Source organism: Periplaneta americana, chromosome 16 (assembly GCF_040183065.1).
Source record: "Periplaneta americana isolate PAMFEO1 chromosome 16, P.americana_PAMFEO1_priV1, whole genome shotgun sequence".
Taxonomy (NCBI): Eukaryota; Metazoa; Arthropoda; class Insecta; order Blattodea; family Blattidae; genus Periplaneta; species Periplaneta americana.
Genome location: NC_091132.1, coordinates 2,881,112 through 2,889,337, shown reverse-complemented (window position 1 = coordinate 2,889,337; position 8,226 = coordinate 2,881,112).

Sequence of the window (8,226 nt, the reverse complement as noted above, 5' to 3'; positions counted from 1 at the left end):
CAAATGTAACTTTTCGTTTTGCAAATTAATTTTAAAATATTACAAGTGTAAACTATAATTAAAGGCTTACCTAAAAAGATGAACGCGAAATGACGGCCACCAGGATTAATATTCACATTTTAATATTATTCACGTTTAGTATTTACATTTCATATTTATTTCTTGGAATAGACAATCCGTAATGTATTCTTTGTTAACTTATCGTCCACAAGGATGTTGTATCTTGTTTGAATTGCCACATTACAAAACGTGATCACAGTACGTTGTTAAATAAGATTTGTAAATAATACGAAAATAATTTAAAGATGTAAATAAATGTAAATAATAAGTATAAATAATAAATATGTATAGGCCTAATATAGGAAATAGTATTATGTATGTATGTATGTATGTATGTATGTATGTATGTATGTATGTATGTATGTATGTATGTATGTATGTATTTATGTATTTATTTACATTGCAAGTGGGCAAGCACCCGGTGGCAGTGGTATACACAATAAAATTACAATACACAATACAATTATATACACAATACAATAAGAATACACAATACAATTTAACACAATTATTACAATTAATAACAAAACATATAATACCTAATTTTACAATACAACCTACATATGTATAGGTCCTACGTAAGTTTCAATAGTCTTGCACTTTACTCTCATCTCACTCACTGTAGTGGCACTATGACGCATTTCACTGACACTCTATAACACATTTTACTGACACTATAGAACACATTTCATTGACGCTATAAGTTATCACTGATCGGAACTATTCACTGCACTGTAAAACCATAACTTCACTGACTCACCTCGCTTCACTGATACAACAGTTCAAATAAGACAAATAATTACACTCTTATGCATACTTATAAACAGAACTACATTTAAGCTAAACATTTCGGGCCGTATTCATAGACATTTTTAGCGCGGGCTTCTGGTGGATGATCACTGTTTTTCGTATTCATAAGCCAGTGTTAGCGATAGGATATGTTTTGAATTCTGTACTAGTAACCAGTGGATAGCCGGGGCTAGCTTAGTACGCTCGTAGCGCGTGCTGCGAAATGTCTATGAATACCACCCTTCTAGTCTAAGGCCCTCTTACACGCTATTTTTAAATAATTTACAATTCAAACCAAGGAAGTAACTCGTCAGGCTAAATAAATACATGTCACCTTAAAAAATTAAATGTTAAACATCACCTTAATTTTAATTTACACTTTATACACAACTTTTTAAGTTATTCTTGAATCTCCTTAAGGAAGGATAGCCCTCAAAGACCGCTGCAGGTAGGTCATTCCAATCGTTTATAGTTCTATTTAAAAATGAGAATTTACCTACATCCGTTTTCTGGTTCCTACATTTGATTTTAAAATCATGATCGTTCTACCATAGTACGTTGGCTTTTCTAACCGAGCTGAGTATGCGATAGGGTAGATAAGTTTAAGCTCATATCTCTTTAATCTGCCTTCGCATACCCCAAGTTTCCTATCTCAAAATGGTCTGTAGAGCATCTCATATAGCCTGTTTAATTTTTGCACGATTTTACTGGATCACTCTGTATTGAGTCTGTTCCCGGTAGAGGACGCAAGGCAAAATCTATCGGCAGTTTCTGAACAGACCCTTCCTAACGTTCGTGTGAGTTGACATGCAAGTTTTCGTTGATCAGACTTGGGTACATCTCTTGTAGGTTCTAAGCTGAAGGAGCACAGACTTGATGATCTGGTGGGGACTAGAACGATAGCTGGCGCACTTGGACTCCCGTAACCGTAGCTACCAAGGCTGCGTATTCAGATTCAGTTGGTCACACTTTCTCCATTGCTAATGTCATACTATTCATACTGTATCTATTATGCACGCAGCGAGTCATCGCTTATTCCATATCAGTGACACAAATTCAGAACTGACCCCATGAATTCTCGTGGTGTTGATACTGTCGCAGTTGTATCGCAGCCTCTTTGCTTCACAAGATTCTCTTCTTCCTCCTAGTACAGCCCGACTCATGTCCCTGCTTTCGTGGAGATTCTGACAAGCTTTACAATATTCACTTATCAGTTTATAGAGAACAGAGCTCCAAGTAGATTAAGGAGGTAGGTACAGCTGTCAAAAAAAATGGCCACACTCGTGAACTTATTTTATGGTTTTACTCTAGTGTCCTCTGGAAATCAGTGGTTGAAATTTCATTATGATCAGAACTATAGTCCCATCGCTCTAATTTCCGGCAGCCAATCACGTTGCAGGTCGGCTACATTTAAACGTGTGCGTCTTGTGATTCGCTGATGAAGATGTTAAGCAATTCCTAAGGCTGAATAAATACTTAATATAATCGCCCGCCATTTTGGCTCTTTCGTTGGCGTTCGCAGAAAGCACATGAGGACGTTATTTGCCGCTCAATTATTTTCTGAATTACAGTGCGTTTGATTTATTATCATAGGAGCTACGACATGATAATGTTTAACGGTGTGGCAAATAGATCCCTCGTCTGGTAGCTCAGCAACGAAAGAACAAATACGGCGAACGATACTACCTACCTAGACTTTCTAGAGCCTTGACTTCCTAAGACGTAAGCAAAGAGGAGGAGTCACGCCGGGAATAACAGCGTCGCGACTATAGGTAAGATTAATTAAGCACACCAATGTATTATAGTGATGAAATAATGTAACAGTAAATTTAAAATTTAAAAATTAATTTTTAGCTTACAATGCAGTAGATAACAATCTCGCTAAGTTAATTCAACAACCAAACGTGTCCTTATTCAGCACAAAAAAAGCTACGATTTTTGGAACAAAATCTATGGCAATCTTATTTAAGATAATTTCCTTTTCTAATTTTTCATACGTCATAACAAACATCTTCCCTTAAGGTCATAGTTCACAAAGACTAATTTTCAGCTCATAAGAATTAGAAAAAAGTTAAAAAATTAAAATAGCCAACAACGTCATCGAGAAGCTGACCTGCAATACGGCCATATAGACTTGCCGATGGCAGTCCACGAAATTTAAATATGTAAAAGCGTTGCTCTACTGTTTACATAACACTCTTCGATATTCTCGTATTCTGCAATTTGGAGTATATTATCATTTGATTAGCATCATGACAACAAATGTTACGCATTAATGTTGGAGAAAGTGCGCAATTTTTAACATGCCTGAGGAGGATCTGCAGAGAGGCGGCTGAATTTCAGTTCTGAGGCCGGATACGAAGAAGTGGAGCAAGTTGTAAAAACGTGGAGGAATTTACTATCGCGAAAAAAAGCTTTCAATCTCGATAAAAAAAAGTCTTCAATTTCTTCTTCTTCTTCTCTTCCTGCTTGAGTTAGACTGAAACCTGTTTCATCTCTGAATTCTGATCTTTCTTGGGCGACCAACAGATCGATTACCCTCTTGGTTGTGATATGTAGTCGTCCGTCAAAGTCTCTTTTCGTCGTTTACAAATTTAAAGGTATATAGTCTCTACCAGAGTGCTGCATTGGAGTTAAATCGCTCGCTTGAACTCGATCGAGTGTCGCACCCTCGACTGAGATACGATCGGTCGTGATACGCTCGTAATAAATAGAAGCACAGTACAAGGTCATCTCACCGACATGTCTTATCTTCTATGGAAGGCGACAGATAAGATACAGATATGTTTTACTCACACGGTAAAAATAAGCCTTTATTTTCTGCGTTTATGGCAAAGGTTTAATGGAACGTACCAAAACAGAAACATGAAGTTATAAATAAAATAGTATGAAAAACTTCGATATACAGTTATTATTGCTAATTAATAATTATTCAATATTTGATTTACCACATATATAATATGATAGGTCCATACATAGTGTTCCGCCTATATACTGCGACAATGTAGAAACGTTTTACAAAATATTATTGATATAGCAGTAGATTAATAACAATATTAGTACAGAGATAACGTCACAGAAAATACAATAAAACGAATAATCATGCTGCACAACTGTTACAGACGCAAATATTGATACACTAATTGTTAGAGATTATTATTACTATTATTATTATTATTATTATTATTATTATTATTATTATTATTATTATTACTAGAAAACTTGATACAGTTCTTGCTTTATCGTGATTGTGTTCTCCGTTTATAATAATTACATTTACATCCAATAACATCTATCAGATGTGGCAAAAACAAAATCACTCCTGTGTGGGAAAAAAAGAAAAAAGAAAAGAAAACATTTACCTATAATATTTATATTACATTTTAAAGCAAGTTTTGTAGTTGTACTATGGAGAGGTTAGTTAAACACTGCAAAGTTTTGAAATGATAAACATCTATGATGTTACTACACAGTTCATCACTGTAACAAGAACGAATGTCTAACGCTCGGCTTATACCGTTCGAGGATTTATCGCTCGTGACAATTTTACCCATCATGCATGTGCGCTGCCTATCGGATTATGCTATGAACTACTTGGCGTTCGAGCGAAAACGTCTGATGCAGACCTCTGGTCTCCACTAATTCCACGTTGAATTTCTTCACTATTCTTTAATTCCTTATTCCTTGTTGAGGCAGATCTTCACAAAGGACGCTTGAAGTTGTTTTGTTAATAAGTATACACTCAGATGGACACAGGAGGCTATTGCATAGAACATACTAGTGACAAGTGACAATTTACCAATGTACGGGTATGGATGGCAAATGACAAGTCTTAGTAATTTCTGTTGCATAATATAGTTTTACTAATTTTTCATGACGAGTAGCATAGTCTATTATTTTATAAGTGAAATTCAGACATATTCACAAATTATGATTTAAAATATTGTAAAAATGGAAGTGTTATAATCAGGCTTCGACCTAGGGACACAGAGTAACCAGTATGAGGTTTAGAGTACACGGAGTATAAATGACGTCATGACCAGTATGGAGGGGTGACTGCAACAGCACAGGTAATGTGCATTACCGTTGTGTGTATTACTGCTTGGCTGCGGTACGTGTAACAGGCTTCGGCATAGGGACGCCTGATTGAAGATTAAAACTTACGTTAATACTTTAATGGTAGACATTTATTATCTACATGAGGAATGTGCTCTATATTCTGCATTTGTACAGAGTGAAATATATTTTGTGCCGTATTGTGACGGACTGTTTACACGTTGAGATACGAAATAACGGCGCGCTCCATTTCCCACTCCACTCGACCAACACAACACTATCGTCCGTGCGTTCTGAACTTCATGCGTTTCTGTGCCCTGGTTATAATACTAAAATTGGTCTTAAGTGTTATTTAATTTTGCATTAATTTAATTACGAAAGAAGAAAAATAATCATAGTCTATGACGCACACAAAACGGTAATGTATGAGACTCGCATTCAGTACGTCCCAGGTTCAAACCCGTAGCTGGCCAATCTGATTAGGGGTGTTTTCATGGTTTCCCTCGGTAACAGGGGCGAGTGAAGGATTGGATTTATATCCCATGATACATCACTGCAGTTATGTCAATTGATGCCCATGGGAGCTAGCGCGCGCTTTAGAGCCCAGGAGAGCCTGAGCGCTTTACAGCGGAAAGGAAAGAGACAGACGAAAGAGGTAGTAAACGCCGCTTGGTCGAGCTATATTCAGGGATGGCCAGCACTGATTCAATAGATAAAGGGAAGAGAACTTATTAAAACTGTATCCATGTTAATTTTTAGATTTGTCTGAGAAGTATAAGTGCATTATAAGAATGTAAGTTTTAATTTTAATGCTCATTTTTCACAAGTTAGATTTTTTTATTCAAAAGAAATATTTTCTCAACTTTCTTTTTATAGAAAAATGAAATTTTCAGATATAGGCCTATTTATTTAGTAGCCTTACAGAATGTTTTCGTAAATCTAATATACCGTATATACGTATTACTGAAGATAGTGTATTGAAAATTTTGAAAATATTCGCATGGAAATTGTTTGTAAGGAAATGAATTAACAAAGCAACTACTGTTACATCATAAGCAAAAGATACGTGCCCATGTGTTGTAAAAATGTCAGGTCTATAGCTTCAGCAGATTTCGAGAAAATAATTTAATATTCTGATGACAGGAAATTGCTCACAAATATCACATTAATAGCATAATGCGATAAGAGTTTTGTTATGGAATATTAGTTACACTTAAAACAGATACAGCACCTAGGTAACTTTGCTTTGTACTGTAATATTGTTTTGATTAGTTTATTGATAACTTCTATCAGGCTAAAAAGGTACCATCAATTCCAAGTTATCATTTCATACTTAATCTCTTCTTTTTGTGGGGGGGGGGGATACCACTTTCTTTATGAATGATGCGTTTCACCCATTTAGAACAGTATAGTTGTACTACTATGGAATTTAAGTGAATATTCCTTCTTAACTTTTCATTATGTTATTAAGATTTAAAACACAAGTGCAATATTAAGAAATTGGTATTAGTACTTTTGTTTCACACACAATATAGATAATATTAAACAGAAAGAAGTCATATAAAAATAACGACATAACATTTCAATTTCCGTTTGAAGTTTGTGCACCACTGTTTTCTTAATCCAACAGGCTGCTTATTCATATACACAACCCTTCCTCTTTCCATACTTAGCGCTTGATGCCCAGGCACGACATCAAGGTCAGAAAAATGCGCTTGCTTTGACATCACTGCAACACTGCCTCAATCACCAATATAGCCTATAGTATATTGAACAACAAGAATATGTTTTATTGTTGTAAAAACTGTGAACAGTTTTCGAATTATGTTTCCTGATAAATAAAGAGAAAAAAGAATATATTATTTGGAGAGTTTTCTTCGGATTTTACGAAAGAAGTAAAGTCAAATAAATTAAGTGAACTCCACACACAACAAATGGTCTGGTAACACCTAATAAAAGTTGGAAATATACGCGAGACACGGTAAGGCCGAACTTCAGGAAGATGACTGTGGTCTGTATTTGCATGTTATCTTTCAAATAAATATTATTAATTAATAATTTATTTATTTAATCTAACAGGATTAAGGCCGTAAGGCCTTCTCTTCCACCCTACCAGATAGCACATATAAATACAAAAAAGAAATACAAACACTGATGAAAATAATAGAAATTAAGTTAAAGTCCTATAGAGGGTCAATAGAGTCAAAAGAACAGAATAGAGCTCTCATCGAACTAATGCAAGAAAAAAGAAAGAAAACAGAGATAGCAATGATGATATTGATAACTGACAATAATAATAATAATAATAATAATAATAATAATAATAATAATAATAATAATAGTAGTAGCAATAATAATAATAATAATAATAATAATAATAATAATAATAATAATAATAATAATAATAATAGTAATAAATACATTACATATTAATTTTCAATTTTACAACAGCATAGTTCCAATATTTACTATATGTCATGGGTTAAAGTGAAGTTGCGCAACCTAACATGTGTTCAACAAGCAATTCCACGAACTAGAATGTGATTTTTTAATTTAAATTTGAATTTTGATATTGTCCGACAGTCTCTGACATGGTCAGGGCGAGAATTCCAGAGGCGTGGAATAGATATGCTGAAAGATGATGAGTAGAAGGATGTTCTGTGCAGAGGAATAGAGAGAAGGTACATGTTCCGGGTTCGAGGTAGTGAAAGGTAAACAAAACGAGATGCTAGGTAAGAGGGTGTGGAGGTGTGGATGATTTTAAATAGTAATAAGAGAGAGTTGAAGAATCTTCTTTCTTTAAGTGGACTCCAAGACAACAATTCTAGTGACGGTGTTACATGATCGAATTTTCTAATGTTACAAACGAAACGAACTAATATTTAAAATAATTTTAAAAATATATTGTTTAATTTCTTTCACTACAATTGAAATAGCCTTCTCTTGATTATAGATAAAATCCTCTGCGTTACAGGGCGTAAATATGACTCAGTAGTGAACAGTTTCGCAAATTTAATTCTTGACATGCGAAATCCTTCTTTAAACTGGAACTCTCGAGAATAAATGTTTATTCTTGGCATAAATGTTCTCCTCCGCCTGTATACGAATTCTTCTTCACTGTCGCTACATGAAGATGAAGTCATATTACTTAAATATGTTACTTATAAACGTTTAAGAAAGCTTACCAAGCACAAAAGATTGATAGACAACGTGTTCGCGATTCTAACTATTTTCCAAATGACAATTTTTATGCAAACATTCGTTGGTAAAACAAATGAAATTATGTGTAATTATTAGTGCTTGTTACTTGTGATAAATTTA